The sequence below is a fragment of the Elgaria multicarinata genome, chromosome 5 (genome assembly GCF_023053635.1).
Source record: "Elgaria multicarinata webbii isolate HBS135686 ecotype San Diego chromosome 5, rElgMul1.1.pri, whole genome shotgun sequence".
NCBI classification, from domain to species: Eukaryota; Metazoa; Chordata; class Lepidosauria; order Squamata; family Anguidae; genus Elgaria; species Elgaria multicarinata.
The window spans coordinates 102,676,862-102,696,179 of record NC_086175.1 but is presented as its reverse complement, the minus strand read 5'-3'; the positions used below and the strand labels follow the sequence as shown (position 1 = coordinate 102,696,179).

At 41.0% G+C, this 19,318-nt stretch overlaps 1 protein-coding gene across 6 annotated transcripts in view; it reads left to right on the top strand.

Annotated features, from left to right (window-relative positions):
• Nucleotides 1–19,318, top strand: part of ZBTB20 (zinc finger and BTB domain containing 20) — a 584,371-nt gene that overhangs the window by 144,227 nt on the left and 420,826 nt on the right. For 5 of the 6 annotated variants that reach the window (XR_010025479.1, XM_063126937.1, XM_063126938.1 and 2 more), the window contains exon 3: nt 10,266–10,392. The exons of the other annotated variant lie outside the window; for it this stretch is intronic. The gene's annotated coding sequence lies outside the window, so the exon portion shown is untranslated. The remainder of the gene's footprint in view (nt 1–10,265; nt 10,393–19,318) is intronic. 6 annotated transcript variants of the gene reach the window in all.

Below are 19,318 nucleotides of genomic sequence, written 5' to 3'. Positions count from 1 at the left end.
AGTCTACATATTGAGGAGTTTTATAAAGAATCAATAGCTTTGGAAATAGGCAGCTGTGGATACAGGGGCAGGCAGGCTGACTTTCAAAGACATGTTGTATGAGTCAATACTGATAAATAGCTCTCTTCTTTGAAGAGTAATGTATTTGCATTTTTCACTGTCTTCCTCTTATAACAATGACTTATCTGGGAAGGAGGATTTGCCCCTTAAAGGTGCAAGGAAGCGATCCCCTGGCACTTCCTCTGTTTCTCTTCAGTGGTTTATTTTTAACTCCTAGTATAGCTCAGAGTCTCTTCCCATCTCTGCCTTGCTCATTGTCCCAGCTCGCTAAGCATGACAAGTGTGCTGAAACATATCACCACTGCTGCAGGGAAATGGAACAGACACTGGAGAATCGGTACTACAGAAGGATATTATAGGGTAGCATTAGTCTTCCCTGTTCCTTAGCTAAATTTTGGATGCAAAGATGCAAAACCCAACTGGAGTAGTTGGCTGCTATTTAGTATATTACTTTACCTTCCTTATGTATGAGAAAACATATCAGATCCAATATGTCCCCTCAACCCTGGTAATGATTCAAGCATTAATTGCATGAAGAGAGCAGCAGGAAATTGTACTTACTCCCTTGGCTTGTTGGGAAATAAACTATATCGGTTGAGTTACATAACTTTGTCTTGTTTAGTTTCTTTCCCAATTTAGTTGTTGACGGTCACTGTGCAATGTCATGGCCAGGGAGAAAGTATGCCTTTCACATGTCTCCCCATTCAAAAATCTATTTTTGACATCGACATGGACTTTATAGCTAGTCCCATATAGCATAAGTAAAGATCTCTGGAAGGTTTTCAGCAAAGAACGTGAGTTAAAAAGCTTGTTAATGGGCATGGATTTCTACTAGCAAAGGATTTTGAAAGTTTAGTTTGGAAGCAGGGGGTGGCAGAATGCTATTACCAGAACCCTGGTAATAATGTTTCATGTTATCAGCACTTTAGGCCCAAACTACCCATGGATGGCTGTTTGTTTAAACTGAGGTTTGTCCTGATTCCAGATAAACGAGAAGGGGATGTTAAGAGCAAAATCCCAACTGGGCAGAGACTGTGAGAAGGCAAGAAGGGCCAGTACAACTGTGCACATGCGCCTGGTTTGTTCTTAAAAGTAGCCTTTCCAACCACCACTTTGTATGTGCAGCAGACCTGGCTTAAAACAAATGGGTTTGCCACCATTTAGTTCATTCTTTTCCATTGTTTCACTACCTTTATCTGTGCGGCTTTCATGGGAGACCTGTCCTGGCTCTCTTGCAACTGATAAGGACTTTAAACAAGATCAGAGGCACCTGCAACAAAACTGTTGCAGCATGGAGTGTTCCTGTTCAGTATCCTCCTTCAGGATTCTCCATTCCATTGCTGCTACCACCACATTCTGTCAGCTTTCTAGGGCCACTGAGTATGCTCAGTCCTCATTGTGCTGTTTTGGGTCGTCCCCCCCTCTAAAGATTTGTGGACTTCTGCAAACCTCGGGATTATCCCAAGCCTGCTCATAACTCCCTCTAAGGTTGGAGGTGCCATTTTGACTACATAAGCAACAGTACTGCACCTGAGCATCGGAAATAGAAGGGAATGGTAGTTGCTAAACATCAAGTTAGAGAATAGATGTTTGCCCAGTTATGGATAGGATACTGAGCCAATTCATACCACAAGTGTCTGTTTAGTTTACTACATGCAGTAGTCTGTTCTGTGAACTTTCATGGTTTGCCAACAAGCTGGTGCTTCCCCCCCCCCTTTTTTCAACTCTTGACCTGACACAGATAAATGAGAGCAGCGATAGGAATGATTCTATAATGTTCTGCACAGCTTTCTCTGCATTATTATAAGATTTTGTAGTAGCATATTGTATTTTTGTATTGATGTACATCCAAGGTTTCTGTAGTACATTGCATTTTTTCATGTCTCAGAAGATTGTTCTAAGGAAGAAGGTAAGTATTATTAACTGTTAATGCTATTAGGAGGGAAGTCTGTTAGGTATGCTATACTGGGCACTATGCTGTTACTATAACTTGTCTCCTTTCCTGCCTCTCCCACATGCTCACCTTACATCAATTACATTATTGTCACAAATATATTCAATTACACTTTCTTTCTCTTACTTAAATGACTTACTTTCATGGGGGGCAGAGCCATAAAGACACACTATCAGTGTTAAGTGATGGGATATGTTCCTTTATTCTTTAAATGTGTTGTTTGAATTCAGAAACTTTTAACTTGGACTGAGGAAGTTCTAACTCTCAGTACATTTGCCATGTGGTGTGTGTGTGTTTTAATCTATTTTCCTCATTCTTTTAAACAGTGTAGCCTAACACAGGGAATGTGATTATTGTGATGTGATATATACCCCATCTAATTCCTAGTCCTATTCTTGAATGTTAAGTTAAAATTTGGTTTTATGGTAAATACTGCTAAATCTTTATGTAAACAAAAATGTATGAACTGAAACAAAACTGGAGCAATGTGTGTTTTGAAGCAGTAAATCAGAATAAACATAGGAAGGTGCCTTATACCAAGTCAGACCATTGGTCACCAAGCCTAGTATTCTTCACATTAATTGGTTTCAGATAGAGTATTTCCCAGCCGTACCCAGAGATGCCACAGACCTTCTGTATGCAGAGCATGTGCTCAACCACTGAGCTGCAATTCATCTGTTCTAGGGATTAATCCATTGTGTGTACAATCTAGAAGATCCTTGGGAAGCAGAAACAAGAGAAGGCTCAGGCTGGTTCTAATCTTACTTCTATTTGCTAATTAAGATTGGAGTAAGGAAATGGCCACTTTGGAGCAAATCTGATATGTGAATCTGGCAATCTTCTGGATCAGTCAAGCTTGATTTTAAATGCAACTGGGGTGGGGAAAAAGAATTTTCCTGCATGGCATTGCATGCACCTAGTGCCTTGTTTAAATATAACCTTCAGCCACTTCATATGCAAGAGTAGCACACTTGTAAAGTGCTCATCTGAGCTATAGATCCCCATTGTGCCAACTTATCACATGCAGATGAGATGACCTAATTTAAACAAGATGTTAGCCCTCATAGCACTATATGAGTAAGTTCGTTCCCCTAAACATCATGTTCAAATTGTCCATGTTAGACTTTCATATGACTGTTTTGACATTATACAGGCTCATATTTTTGGCTATTTTACAACTCCTACTCACGTGTCTTGTGTCTTCAATGCACAAGTAAGAATAATTATAAGTATAGTGCATGTCAATAATTTAGGTTGACATTAAGAGCAGTGTGACTTGTGTATATCCTACATTCCGGATTCTCTGACTTAGAAATGGAGAGATTCCTCCTTTTTCTTTTGAAGTTTTAAGGCAGAACTGCTAGTGACCCAGTTTTGCTAACAGTTCTCTTAACTAACCCCTGTACTCATACTTTTCCCCCCTCTTCCACCCACTGTCTGTCTAGCCTGGTTTAAAATTTTTATATATGTACTTTTAAAAAATTGATTAGTTGGAGAGCTGCCCGTTCTTCTGTGCTGTATAATAAGGATTTAGGAAAAAACCTGCATGCTGAATTCTGTATAGTGTAATTAAAACTGACCCAGATTTGGACCTGAGAACACCAGGACTTAGCCAAACTTGCCATGAGCTGAGTTCTGATGGCAGATGGGAACTAATGAGGACACACTATACTCCAGAATTTCCCAGCTGCTTGGCTCCTTTTTTGTACAAACAAGGTTTGGAGTGAAGTCCTGATCCCAAGAGTATGTTCAGCAAATGTGCTGCACCCAGCGTTTTGGGAAGAGAGGCAACACTGACAGCCTATTTCAAAGTATTTTTAAGGACTGAGTTCCAAAGGGCTTTTTCAATATAATCGAACATTAATGCAGACATGTTACATGCTACCTCCCTCTCTTTTCCGCCAAGGTTGGAAAAGATTACCTGCTTCAAGCTCTGCTTTGATTTCATGCTTCTCTTCCCTCTGTCACAGGACAGAGATATACTTGATTGAATAGTGCAGGGCACACTATCAGGGTGTGTGGATTCCTTTAACCTATAGGTTTCTTCATCTGGTTCTGTGTCCTGGGACTCTTCAGGCAGATGTAATTGAATTGGGCTGAAGCAGCTGTAGCTGGCATGTGGTCTCTCGGATTGCTAGCACCTGCTTATTTTTTTGTAACTCACTAGAGCAAAAGTTGTGCCAAAACCAGCATTGGTCTTGGAGCAGATAAAACACTCCACATCTTATATCCCATTCCCTGTCCAACCAAGCCTCGTAATTACTGGTGCCTGCATTAATATTTCTAGTAGTGAGCAGGGATAGGTTTATGCTGCTTCTTGTCCAAGGCTCCCTTTTAACAAGTACTCTGCCAATACTATCTCTCCATATTCAATAAGTGACAGGCTTAATACTGATCAGGTGCTCTGGATTGCTCTGCCCTCCTTAGAAAACTGGGCAATCCAGGACTTTCTATATCCAATTTAAATTACAGGCACCAAATTTTATTTGCCGCTTGAACAATTTTGCTGGCACTGTCAGCGGGTCTTAATGTTTAGCAAAGAAATATCTGCTCTTGAAGTGTTCAATGCAATATTGCTGTTTTTCTATTAAGGAGACTATAGCATTTACTCTACTGTGTTTCCACAGTGAAGTTCATGCCATAATAAAATCTATCATTCTCTCAGACTCAGCTCCATCGCAAATCTAGAGTACTGGTCTGCTTTTCAGGGTTGTTGTGAAGATTACAGCAAGATAGCTTATGTTGATGCATGTTGTTGTCGTTTGTTATGCATTAAGTTGTTTGTCACAGTGAAGTTGACCTTTATTTATAAGAATTTTGCCTTAGTAACCACCATGTTTTTTTAAAAAAACTTTACCTCTCTGGGACTAATGGTCAAGATCTGTATTGGGACAGGTGCTTTTTAGCTTGTTCATAAGTTATCTGGAGTTAGAGGTAAGCAGTGAAGTGGCCAAGTTTGCTGATGACACCAAATTATTTAGATTGCTTAAAACAAAAAGGGGAGAGCAAGGAGTTCCAAAAGGATCTCTTCAACTTGGGAGAATGGGCACTAAAATAGTAAATGTGGTTCAGTGTAATTGTAAATTGATGCCCATTGTGGCAAAACATTTTTCACATATACACTGATGGGGGTTGAGTTGTTGTTCGTTGTTAGGAAAGAGGGTTTTGTAGTGGATAGCTTGATGAAAATGTCAACCCTGTCTGTTGCTGCGGCTTCTCTCATAATAGGACCTTGGCTCACCCAATGAAGGTGAGTGGTGGAAGATTCAAGACAGATAAAAAGAAGTACTTATTCAGGCAGTACATAGTTAAACTACCACAAGATTTCATGATGGGCAGCAACTTGAATGCTTTAAAGGGGATTTAGATACATTCATAGAGGCTAAGGATATCAGTGGCTACTAGTCATGATGCCTATATATTACTTCCAGTATTAAAGGCAGTATGATTATGTACAATACTTGCTGGCGAACACAAGTGGGAGGGTGCTATTGGCCATGGTGGAAACAGAAGGCTGCCCTAAGCAGGCCTTTGATCTAATCTAGCAGGACTCTTCTTACGTTCTTAAATTTTTTGACAATGATAATATGATGATGACAATGTCAATGATTTTATTTATTTATTTATTTATTTATTACATTTTTATACCGCCCAATAGCCGAAGCTCTCTGGGCGGTTCACAAAAATTAAAACCATAATAAAACAACCAACAGGTTAAAAACACAAATACAAAATACAGTATAAAAAGCACAACCAGGATAAAACCATGCAGCAAAATTGATGTAAGATTAAAATACAGAGTTAGAACAGTAAAATTTAAATTTAAGTTAAAATTAAGTGTTAAAATACTGAGAGAATAAAAAGGTCTTCAGCTGGTGACGAAAAGAGAACAGTGTAGGCACTAGACGGACCTCTCTCCACAGCCAGGGTGCCACAGCAGAGAAAGCCCTCCTCCTAGTAGCCACCTGCCTCACTTCCTTTGGCAGGGGCTCACGGACAAGGGCCCCTGTAGATGATCTTAAGGTCCAGGCAGGTACATATAGGAGGAGGCGTTCCTTCAAATAACCTGGCCCCAAACCATGTAGGGCTTTGAATGTTTTTGGAGTTGAAATTCCATTTTAGTATAATATGTTCAAGTTTGAATATGGATCATTCGATGAGATGGCCCTACTGCTTCAGATATGGACCCTGTCCACAGATGCTGCTTCCAACTATTTTTTCTCTTCTTTCACATAGCCCACGAAACTTACACTTATTTATTTATTTACATTTCTAACCCTACCAGTTTCTTAAGAATCCCTAAAACACATAAAGCATACAGCTGAAATATGTGTTTGGCAGGTAACAAAATAACCCTAGACCTTACTACATTGTAGTAAAATTTGAAGCACTGTAAATGTAAAATGTAAAAATAAATATAAAAAGTGGGTAGGATCCAGAGTCAGTCATGCTTAGACTAGACCATTTGAAATCAATGGGCATTTGGTTAATCATGATTCTAAGCATGACTATGCTTGTATTGAGTATGAGGGAGGATTTTGTTCAGTTTACATTTTGATATGAACTTACCAAGTTTACATTTCCCAAATCATTGTGTGAACTGGAATGCAGTTAACCTTTGTTACTCATATTTCTCTGCTTTTACCGTATCCAATTTGTGAAGAAAGATTGTTTTTTGTTTTTTTTAGGGTTGTCCGTCCATCACTGGCTTCACAGACATACAGACACCAAACAACTAATCAATTTAAGAATGTATAGAATATAGATTGCACCCTGTTATGTGGACAAGACGCTTGAATCAGTCCGTCTCACCACATGTAAGCTTGACCCTTGCCCATCATGGCTAATTCGATCTAGCAGAGGTGGATCGGTTGGGTGGGTCCAGGGGGTGGTAAATACTTCCCTCTATCAGGGAGTGGTGCTGCCTTGAAAGAGGCTGTAGTGCCCCCTCTCCTGAAGAGGCCCTCCCTGGACTCAGAGGTATGTGAGAACTACCGCCCCATCGCTAATATCCCCTTTTTGGGCAAGGTGCTTGAGCATGTGGTGGCCCGGCAACTTCAGACGTTCTTGGAAGAAATGGATTATCTGGACCCATTTAATCTGGTTTCAGGCCAGGACATGGCACTGAAACAGCCTTGGTGGCTCTGACTGACGACCTACTCCGGGTGAAAGACAGGGGGAGTGCTAACCTGTTGATCTTCCTGGATCTCTCAGCGGCTTTTGATACCATTGATGATGGTATCTTACTGGACCAGCTCTGTGAGATGGGAGTAGGAGGCACAGTGGTTCCGCTCCTACTTGCGGGACCAACTCCAGAGAGTGGTATTGGGGGATTCCTGTTCCACCCCATGGCAATTAAGCTGTGGGGTGCCACAGGGTTCTGTTCTATCCCTCATGCTGTTCAACATCTATATGAAGCCGTTGGGTGAGGTCATTAGGGGTTTTGGAGTTGGGTGCCATCAGTATGCTGATGATACTCTGCTCCACTTCTCCTTGTCATCGGAGTCAGATGGTGCTGTGAAGGTGCTGGACCAGTGCCTGGAGGTTGTAATGGGCTGGATGAGGGACAATAAACTGAAGCTGAATCCTGATGAGACGGAAGCTCTGTGGATTGGTGGTTCCCAAGTCCGGGAATTGGGTAAGCAACCGTTCTGGATGAGGTGGTGCTCCCTCTGAAGGAGCAGGTGTATAGCTTGGGAGTACTCCTAGATCCATCTTTGTCACTGGATGCCCAGGTGGACTCCGTGGCCCGGAGTACTTAGGGTCAGCTTCGGCTGATCTGCCAGCTACGGCCTTTCCTGGACAGGGACAACCTAGCCACAGTAGTGCATGCACTGGTAACTTCCCGATTAGACTACTGCAATGCACTCTACGTGGGGCTACCCTTGAAGACGACTCAGAAGTTGCAGCTTGTGCAAAATGCAGCAGCTAGACTGCTGGCAGGTACATCTCACAGAGACCACATAACACCGGCCTTAAAGGAATTGCACTGGCTGCCTATATGCTTCCGGTCGGAATTCAAGGTGTTGGTAATGACGTTTAAAGCCCTAAATGGCTTGGGACCTCGATACTTGAGAGAGCGCCTCTCCTTATATATGCCTGCCCGAGACTTGAGATCTGTTGGAGGAGCCCTTCTCTGCGTCCCACCAGCACAACACATTCGCTATGATGGGACAAGGGAGAGGGCTTTCTCTGTTGTGGCACCCCGACTGTGGAATGCCCTCCCCTTGGAGGCCCGACTGGCGCCAATGCTGATTTTATTCTGGCGCCAAGTGAAAACATAGCTTTTTAACAAAGCTTTTAATGGTTGAATTCACTAAGTTGGCACATTGTTTTAACTGTTTTAATAGTTTTACTGCTTTTAAATTATATATTGTTTTTACTTGGTTTATGGTTTAATTTGTTTTTAGCTGTGTATATTTACTCTTTTATACTGTATGCTTTTATCTGTACGCCACCCTGAGATCTTATTGATATAGGGCGGGATATAAATGTTTTAAATAAATAAATATACGTCTTTGAATGGCAATCAAATAGAGAAGCCATGGTTCATTGTACTGGTACAACTATGGAATGAAGAAGACTTAAATGTTTAAGTTGTTTTAGATTGTCTTGATACAGAGGACACTAACGTATCATGGCCAGTCTGTTGCTTCCCAGAACGACCAGCCCTATATATATGGCGGGGAACAACATTAGCACAACAATTCAATATAAATCAAATACATAAAATTAATTCAAAGAACATATAAAACCAATACAATATCAAAATAACAATCAAGACATCTTAACATTATTGGCTTAAAATTCATCTGGGAAGGCCTGCCAGAAGAGGCTAGTCTTTATAGCTGTCTTAAACTCGGAGAGAGAGTTAAGTTGACGAAACTCCTCCGGAGGGCATTCCACAGTCTGGGGGCGACAGAAGAAATGGTCCTCTGAGTAACAGTTGTAGGCTTAGTTTTGGCTGACTGAAGTAAATTCTCCCCAGAGGACCTGAGTGTGCAGGGTGGATTGCATGGGAGAAGGCAATCTTTCAGGTAACTTGGACACAAACCATGTAGGGCTTTAAAAGTAATGTCCAGCACTTTCAACTTTCTCAGAAACTAATTGGCAGCCAGTTGAGTGATTTTAATGTTGGGGTAATATGCTCACCCCTAGATGTACCAGTGACCAACCTGGCTGACATATTTTGAACTAATTGAAGTTTCCAAACTAGGTACAATGGTAGCCCTTTGTACAGCGCATTGCAGAAGTTGGATTATTAGGATGATGCTTCCAGGATTCCAGCTTGGCCTGATAACCAAACAGATGGGATAGGAGGATTTTAAATGACTGAGAGTCTTCACAAATTATATGAAAATGTGGAATATTCTCTGGTTGTGCTTAATCAGAAAACGTGTTATATTGGGTTTTTCTCCCAGGGAACTCATTTAGCCTAATGGCACATGGAAAGGCGGTGGGTAGCTGAATAATCGGGACAATGATGGCAATGCTTTTGTTTTGGCTAATGTCACCGGGTTAAGTGATGTGTAGCCAGTTGTTTAATGAGTGAAAAGTCTAGTATTTTCAATGAGGCCATCGTAAATATTTCATTAGATTGGTTTAGAAATTCGAAGACCTTTCTTCATCTCTGTTGGGTTTTTATGTGCACATGCAGAACTTTTTGTTAAATATTCTGGTTGCACACTACGTTATTTTATTCAAAGTTACAGATGATGACTATTGGTTGTAGTTAATTTCACCTGACCTCTGGTACTTTGGTGTTTATGTTACTGCCTCCTGTTTTGTATTGCCTGTTGATTGGTACCAGGTCTAACAAAAAACCCAATCTTTGAAACTAGTTCTTACAGAGATGTTTGACTTTGTCCACAGCAGGCATATACTCAGTTATCAACCCCCCTTCTCCCACACACACACTATCCATCTTTTTCCCAAGTTACTGTAATAACTGTGGAAATTAGGTATGTTAATTACCCATCTTGACAACTGAACTTGTCTAAAATTCTGTTGCATCTCCTATTGTTCTGAATGCTACCTAATTGCTCCAGTCGTAGCAATGTTTCTGTTATGAAACTTGGGCGGAATTATTGAGGAATTGCTAGACTTTAAAGAGTAGAAAGTGGTGAAAGTGGAAACACAGAACATGCTCAAGTTTATGCCTTCTCCCCCTCTCTCTGTCTGTCTCTCTCCCTCCCTCCTTCTTTAATGAAAAGTTTTATTCATGTGCAGCTCTTTCTTCCTTATCTTCTAGGGAACTAGAGAGCTTAACACCTCTGCTGCTTCCTGCTTCTGCTGTGACAACAATTCCTCCTTGTATTTACAAGTAGAGCTCAACCCTGTATCCCATCCCATCCTGTTGATTCCCATTTGGCTACATGGTAAGCTTGTATTTGCTCTATGTATTGCTGTAAGGTAAGGTCCTCGTAGGTTTAGTATACCCCCGATAATAACATTGAGCAGTGAAATCAATATACTTCATGCCCATCCAAAGTCGCTCAATCATTTCCCAGTTCTCATGGTTAGGGAAAGGGTGGGCGTACTGAATTAGCATTGAAGTTGAGCTTTTGCATAAATTTTATACAAATAAAATATGAACTAAAATATCTGACAGAATTAAATCCATCAGATCTAATAAAAGAAATAGAGGAAAGCAAAGAAAGCTTGGACCTTAAATCCCATTAACCAGGCCAGAGAGAAAATGTGTTAAAAGGAAGCTGCACTGTATCTTTTCGCATTGTCTGTTGGAATAATCTTTTTCACCCTTTAAGTGGAGTGTTTAAAAATCCTGGTATTTCTGAAACAAAAAGAATACACAGCCACTGAGCTAGCTGGTTTTTATACCTTCCCTTTCTGAGTATTGTCCTTCAGTACAATACGAAGCCATTTCTTTGTTCTCAGAAGCAAGCAGTTAAATTGTATGTAAATGTATGCAAATTAGATGCTGTCTAATAAAGAGAGTCATTAGATGGAAAAAATATTTAGTTTGGCAAAAGAAGAGAAAAGAGGGGAAAAGAAAGCAGGTGTATTTTGGAAGAGATAAATGTATGATTGCTAAAAGCCCACTAACTTTGGATGAGGATTTCTAAAAAAGACTATTTAAATTTATTGTAGGAGGTTTATTCCTTTGTTCTTATTTTTTTCTTTCACTCTGTGTGTGTGTGCATGTGTGTGCAAAATTATACATACATACTTGTAATATAAATGTGACATTTATGTATAATTCAGTATAGATCTTTGCTATGCTATGCTCTGTCTCTTTGTATCTCCATAAATATATATGCATGCATAAACTTATATAAATAAGGCCTTCTATGAAAGATACTGACTTTTATGTTCATTTTGTATATGTGAAGGCAATAGTGTTGAGAAATTGCATCACCATTCTATTGATTATTATTATTTATTTATATAGCACCATCAATTAAAGTACCTTTGATGATATTGCGTCCATTTTGGCCATTAAACAGACTTACTAGAAGTCTGATGGTGTGCTCCGTTGTTTAAGTTACGCATAGCATAGGGCTGAGTTCAGGAGTTACCCAAAACAATGCAAGCGATCTGCATTTGGTGCTGAAATTGACCCTGCATCAAAACCACAGAAGCCATTCGTGCTGGTGCTTCAGTAAAAAGTGGCAGCTCCATGCAGGTGATTTTAAGCCTTGTAGCGCAAGCCCAAGGGCAGTATCCAACCTGCTTGTCCACGCATAGGGCCTACCACCGCTTTCGTTCCGTGTGTGGTCAGGGCTACAAATTCTGTTGCTCAAGCAGTCTCCACCGCTTGTGTGATGGCAATTTAGTTCTTATGCAAGCTCCACCGAACTGCCCCTTCCAGAATTAATTTTTCCACTCATTTTAGATTGCCCCTGGAAGCGCTAAATTGTACTTCTTAACATCAGCACAACCTTACACCAACTAGGTGTTGTAGCAAAGGCATGTCTCTTTCAGTTAAGACAATGTGGCATTACCCAACTCTACCGAGCCTAGATTGCACAGATGCAATGTTAGGACATATCTCTCCTCCACTCCCAATAAGAGCTGCGAGTGGAGAAGTGATCAGACTGCAGGTACAGTGTTCTGAAACTCTGCAACACCTTCAAACTCCCTGGAGGGACTGTAGCTCAGTAATAGAACACATGATTTGCATGCAGCAGGTGCCAGTTTCAATCTTGGCATTTCCACGAAAATGTTTTTAGTGGATGGGCGAACCCCACCTACCCCTGGATCCTGTTCGTGCTCTGCTTACCAGATTTACACCAGCTGCCTGACCCCATCATGCATACAGGGTGAGCCACTGGACAGTTTGTGGGCACCTGGAGAGAACTCAAAATCATGTCTGGGAATATTTACAGAAATTGGGATTTGTGCAAAATCGCAGCCATAAATTACGCAATTTGTGTAAAATCACACCTGTAAATAGTGCAATTTGTGTAAAATTTCAGGTGTTTTGCACAGATTGTGCTATTTATGGCTGTGATTTTTCACAAAACACAATTTCTATAAATATTTCCTACTGTAAAAAAATAATGTGCAAATAGGGACATAGTCACTAGGTGGTGCTGTGGTATAGTGGCATTGTGTAAATACAGCAGGGTTTCATGCTGCCATTCAAGGAAATGCCAGACTTTCCTCACTGAAAAACAAAACCCACACACATGCTATACTGGTTGCAAAGAACAGGATAGGCCCCCGTAGGAGGATAATGTTGTATAAAGCACCCACAAGCCACCATGGGTGAGGAATCATGACCAGATAATAAATGCTTTGTATAAAAAGGCTCAAAAGGAGATGAATGGAGGGATGATGTGGCTGGCAGACGGTAAGGAGAGAAAGAATTTGTCTTCTGTAAAATAAGTTGCTGTTGATACAAAGAACTGCGGGTTCAAAGGAATTGTTTGATGTATTGGGGCTCAGATCCCCCCCTTGCCTAGTATTCAATCTTTTTGGAAGGTTACTTGCCCTTTGTGAATAGTCATATCCACTGTGACAACCATTTTGTAGTGGTGCCCTGGACAGTTAATCAAATTTACAAATGTGCCCACAGGTCCAAAAAGGTTGGAGACCGGAAATAAAACATATTGAGCTTTTAACTGAAGCAACTTTTTGTATGTGTATGTTTAGGTTATCTTTTTAAAGATGTTTTCAATCAGACGTGTGAGTTTTCTGTTAACTGTTAACTTGTTGCCATGGCAGTACTGTAGTAATGTATGTAAGGAGACGTATATGTGTTTAAAATACATGTATATTAAAATAGCGTTTTAAAAATATTTACATATGTAGCTCAGGAATTGGCATAATTCCCAGAATTGCTGGAACTACCTTCCCCAGGAACATTTGGACTTGAATAATCCCTCTAGAAGCATTCCCTGCCCAACATAACAGTCTGTAGAACTGGTTCTTCCATCAGTACTTGACTTCTTTTCTCAGAGTGACCAGGTTCTTTGGAACTGTAATGTATTTTTGTTTAATTTCTTTAAAATATTCTTTTTGCTGATGGCTTCTCCCTAGATTACTGAAAGTGTGGAAAAATTCAGAAGATTTAGGCAAGGTTTGGGGAACCTCCAGCCCATGGAACCCAGTACAGCCCACAGAGGTTCCATATCCATCTTCTCTCTTTCTCAGTGCTTAGCAGGGGAAAGCACTGATCTCCAATCAGCTGCTCTTATCGGAGATAAGAGCTTTTCCCTGCAGTGCAGAGAAGGTAGGGCCAGGATGACTAATATAGCCCTGTTCCCTTCTGAACCTTGTCTTCCTTACTTCTGATTAGGCATGAAGATGCTTGTTCTGCTTACTTCTGAGTAAACCTGCTGCTCATGTTTACTACTGAGTAGGCATGCTATTTCAAAGTGCTGCTGAGTGATTCAGTCCTGCTTACTTCTGAATAGACATGCAGAGACTTGCTCTGTTTATGATTAGACACGTTGCCCATGCTTACTTCTTAGAAGGCATGCTTCCTCCTATAAATTGGTAACAAGGGAATGGAGGAGACGATTTTTGGACTAACTCACTTTTGCCTTCAGACCAGCCTTGAATGTCCTTTCACAATGGTTTGAGCTCTGACATCCAGGGCCCAGGTTCACTTTATCTTCAGAGTAAAAGCAAATTCAAATGTTAGGCCAGTGAAAAGTCAAGAGAAAATGTAAGCATATCTCATTTGTCCAATTCACCAGCATCATTGCACTTTAAAAAAAAACACTTGTTGCATCTCTCCTGGTGAGGGACATATGTAAGGCCACTTTCAGTAGCTAGGGTTTTTTCTCTTATCTACTCAGGATATGAACTTGGTAACATGCACGTTCACAAAGTTAGTCATGTTGGAATATTGCAAGCAATTTTGATAGTTGAAATTACTGATTTATATATTTGCATAACTAGTTTCCAATAGTTCATATGGAATTATCATTTACCATGTTTTTGGGTGACTGTCAGATTATTGAAACTAGTTCCATTGTGAGTGAATACAGAGTTTTGAGATGCTTACCTCCTAAAATAGTTTTTAAAGAATAAAAGAATCTACACTAAACTAATCCTGGTGCTAGCAAATTGGCTGTCGGACTAGCAGCTTTTGATATTACCTAGTTATTGTTGTTGTTGCTGTTATTTCTTTTTAATTATGCAAAGTGCTAATCAGTTTGATTATGCACAGTGCTAATCAGGTTAATTATGCAAAGTGCTAATCAGTTGTTCTCTAAGCACATGGGGAGTGCAGAGGTGCTGATGGCGAATAGTACTGCTACATGGGGGTAGTCACGGCAGTCGTTTTCTATTAAGGAAGAGAAGCAAGTGAGATGGCACAGAGAATTTTATCTCTTAAAATTACAAAAAGAAATGAGAACTGTATGGATGAGGGTGATATATTCTGCTTAAAATACTATTTGTTAACTTTCTATTGAAAAGACTTTGTTAGAAATGACTTCACTGGCATCGATCAAGGCAAAGAAAACAAAAATATTCACACCATATTTTAAGATGTTTGTGAAAAGTAAGGGCTATGGCCTACTGTACAGTTAAGCCTGCTTATGTCTGCTAGTAGCTGTGGGTGTAAGCACACCTGTCTGTATAGGATTTTGGCAATTGGTTTCTTTTTTTTTATGGTGGTGATGGGGAGTTGCAATAAGTAGGCAGGTTCTTTAAAGAAAAATATTGGTGATGGATGCTTTTTAGTGAAATAGTGAGGGATGTGCATATGAAAATGAGAGAAAGTCAAGAAATTTCACCCTATGATGTGAGCCAGCTAGTCCATTCTTGGAAAGAAGTTCATCAGCTATTGAGAAGAAATGATGTTTTAACTAAGGAAAGTTTAAGTAATGTACCTTGCTCTGACAGTAAGTTGTGCTTTGCAATCAACTTCTCATTAAACATTCCGCTTTCAGGAAAATCTGAAACAGAATACGTTGTGGACAAGAGTTTTGGAGAGACCGTCTTGAGAAGAATTGGGAAACAGGCTTGCCTGGTTTCAAGAAAATGCTAAGAATGTTTTGCTTAAAAAACCAGGCCTTGTAACAGGGACCTGGTTTGCACATAATGACAACCCATTGTTTATTTAACCCATGGGTTATTGAATTCTGAGTTGTCATGATATGTGAATCCAGCCATGCTAACAAACCCAGACAGAGAACACATGGTTTGTTGTTGGGTTGTAAACTCTATGTAGTTTAAACTATGAATTGTCGTCACGTGTGAACCAGAACCATGGATTGCTCATGGGTTGTTTTACCAGGCTACAGAAGCAGCAGGCAAGAGTGGTAAAAACCAACCAACTAAACAAACAAAAAACATCCTGCCACTCTTCATGCCAGTACTACAGTGTTACAAATGCATTTGGAATACAGGGAGGGAGCAAGTAAACAAACAAACCCAGAGATTCAGAAAACAAACTATGGTTTGTTTGATCATGTCCCAGATATTTATTTTATTTATTTATTTGTTACATTTATATACTGCCCCATAGCCAAAGCTCTCTGGGTGGTTTACAAAAGTTAAAAACAGTAAACATTTAAAAGTAAACAAAATTTAAAACAAGAACAACAGTATAGAAACAACAGTATCCATTTAAAAACAACAGTTCTGGGGGTCCTTAAAAAACAAAGTTAGCATTGTTAAATGGTGTTAAATGCCTGGGAGAAGAGGAAAGTCTTGACCTGGCGCCTAAAAGATAACAGTGTTGGCGCCAGGCAAGCCTCATCGGGGAGATCATTCCACAGTCGGGGGGCCACCACCGAAAAGGCCCTCTCCCTTGTTGCCATCCTCCAAGCTTCCCTCAGAGGAGGCACTCAGAGGAGGACCTTAGATGTTGAGCGCAGTGTATGGGTAGGTTCATGTCAGGAGAGGCGTTCCATCAGGTATTGCGGTCCCAAGCCATGTAGGGCTTTATAGGTTAAAACCAGCACCTTGAATTGGGCTCGGAAACATATAAGCAGCCAATGCAAGCAGGCCAGAATTGGTGTTATATGTTTGAACCTCCTTGTTCCAGTTATCAATCTGTCTGCTGTATTTTGCACAAGCTGCAGCTTCTGAACCATCTTCAAAGGCTGCCCCATTGGAGGTTACCAGAGTATGGACAACTGAAGCTAGGTTATCCCTGTCCAGATAGGGGCTTAGCTGGACCACCAACCGGAGTTGGTAGAAAGCACTCTGTGCCACTGAGGCCACCTGAGCCTCAAGTGAGAGAGATGGTTCTAGGAGAACCCCCAAGCTACGAACCTGCTCCTTCAGGGGAAGTGCAACCCCATCCAGAACTGGTTGAACACCCCCCCCCCCATCCAGTCAGAAGAACCACCCACCAACAGCATCTCAGTCTTGTCTGGATTGAGTTTCAGTTTATTAGCCCTTATCCGGTCCATTGTCGCAGCCAGGCACCAGTTCAGCACATCCAGCCCCACCTGATGAAGATGAAAAGGAGAAGTAGAGCTGTGTGTCATCAGTATACTGATGACAACGCAATCCAAAACTCCGGATGACCGCACCCAACGGTTTCATGTACATGTTAAAGAGCATGGGGGACAAGACTTACCCCTGCGGAACCCCATACTGGGGAGTCCACGGGGCCGAGCAAGGTTCCCCAAGCACCACCTTCTGGAGCTGACCCACCAAGTAGGAGCAGAACCACTGCAATGCCTCTCACTCCCAACTCAGCCAGACGTTCCAGAAGGATACCATGGTCGATGGTATCGAAAGCTGCTGAGAGATCAAGGAGAATCAACAGAGTCACACTCCCCCTGTCTTTCTCCCAACATAGGTCATCATACAGGGCGACCAAGGCTATTTCTGTGCAAAAACCAGGCCTGAATCCGAATTGAAATGGATCCAGATAATCAGTCTCATCCAAGAGTGTCTGGAGCTGACCCACAACCCTCAAGGACCTTGCCCAGGAATGGAACATTTGCCACTGCCTGTAGTTACTAAGATTTTCCGGCTCCAAGGAAGTTTTCTTCAGGAGTGGTCTCACTACCGCCTCTTTCAGACGGCCTGGGACCACTCCCTCTCGCAGAGAGGCATTAATCACTTCCTTGGCCCATCCGGCTATTCCATCCCTGCTAGCTTTTATTAGCCAAGAGAGGCAAGGATCCAGTACAGAGGTGGTTGCGCGAACCTGTCCAAGTACCTTGTCAACATCCTCGAAAAAAACACTCCATTGGGCAATAAACCCTGGATTAACCATGGATTAGCATTATGTGTGAACTAGATCAGTGCCTCAGCCTAAGCAAGCCTATTAACTGGGAATTTTGGGAAATATAGGACATGTACTTTTAAAATAAAAATGCTTATGTTAACCCTTATCCTTGTAAGCATGTGAAAAGAGGGCTAAGAATGTAATAATAAGCTTTGCATTGATCTGGGGGATTCATGTGATGCTTCAGTTAGTATCCTACTAATGTTAATATTGCTATACTAATATAATGTAACACCGATTTTTAAAAAGGGGTCCAGGGGGGATCCGGGAAATTACAGGCTGGTTAGCTTAACATCTGTTCAAGGTAAATTGGTTGAAAGCATTATTAAAGACAAAATTAGTGAGCATATAGAAGGGCATGTTTTGCTGAAGAAGAATCAACACAGCTTCCGCAAAGGCAAGTCCTGTCTTACTAATCTTCTAGAATTCTTTGAGAGTGTCAACAAACATGTAGACAGAGGGGATCCAGTGGACATTGTTTACTTGGATTTCCAAAAGGCTTTTGATGAAGTCCCTCATCAAAAACTCCTGAACAAACTTAGCAGTCATGGAATAAGAGGAGAGGTCCTCTTATGGAACAGTAATTGGTTAAAGAACAGAAAGCAGAGAATAGGAATAAAAGGTCAATTCTCCTGATGGAGAGAAGTAAATAGTGGGGTCCCACAGGGATTCCTATTGGGACCAATTCTTTTCAACTTGTTCATAAATGGTCTGGAATTAGGAGTGAGCATCGAAGTGGCCAAGTTTGCCAATGACACTAAATTATTTAAGGTGGTTCAAACACAAGGCATTGTGAAGAACTCCAAAGGGATCTCTCCAAGCCGGAAGAGCGGGCATCCAAGCGACAGGTGCGGTTCAATGTAAGCAAGTGTAAGGTGACACATGTTGGGGCAAAAAAACCCAACTTCAAGTATAACCTGATTGGATCTGAGCTGGTGGTGAACAAACAAGAAAGAGATCTTGGGATTGTGGTGGACAGCTTGATGAAAATGTCCTCCCAATGTGCGGCCACTGTAAAGAAGGCAAACTCCATGTTAGGCATTATAAGAAAAGGAATTGAGAATAAAACTGCCAGTTTCGTGTTGCCTTTATACAAATCTGTGATGTGACCACTGTTAGAATACTGTGTACAGTTCTGGTCACTACACCTAAAAGAAGCTATTATAGAGCTGGAAAAAGTGCAGAAAAGGGCTAAAATGATTAAGGGGCTGGAGCATCTCCCCTATGAGGGAAGGTTACAATAACAGTGATTGTTTAGCTTGGAAAAAATGGAGGCTAAGGGGAGAATTATTGTTGTTATTATTATTATTATTTTCTATATCCCGCCTTTTTTAATAAAAGGGAATGCAAGATAAATTGGTTGACACAGCTGCTGATACAGATGGAAAGGGGCACCTAAGTCCCCTTGAAATCTATATAATTTTGCATTTATTTCAATGACCTGACGTCGGTTGTTTAGCTTGCAAATGATCTGAGCTGCACTGCATTGCGTAATTAAGAACTGTAATTCTTAAAAACTCACTTTGTGGACAGAGTTTAACAAAGTTTGGGGTAAGTGAAACCTGCACAAGGCAATGTTGGGAGATCAGATTTCAAGATATTCATGCTGAATATCTCTTCATCATGTCTTGATA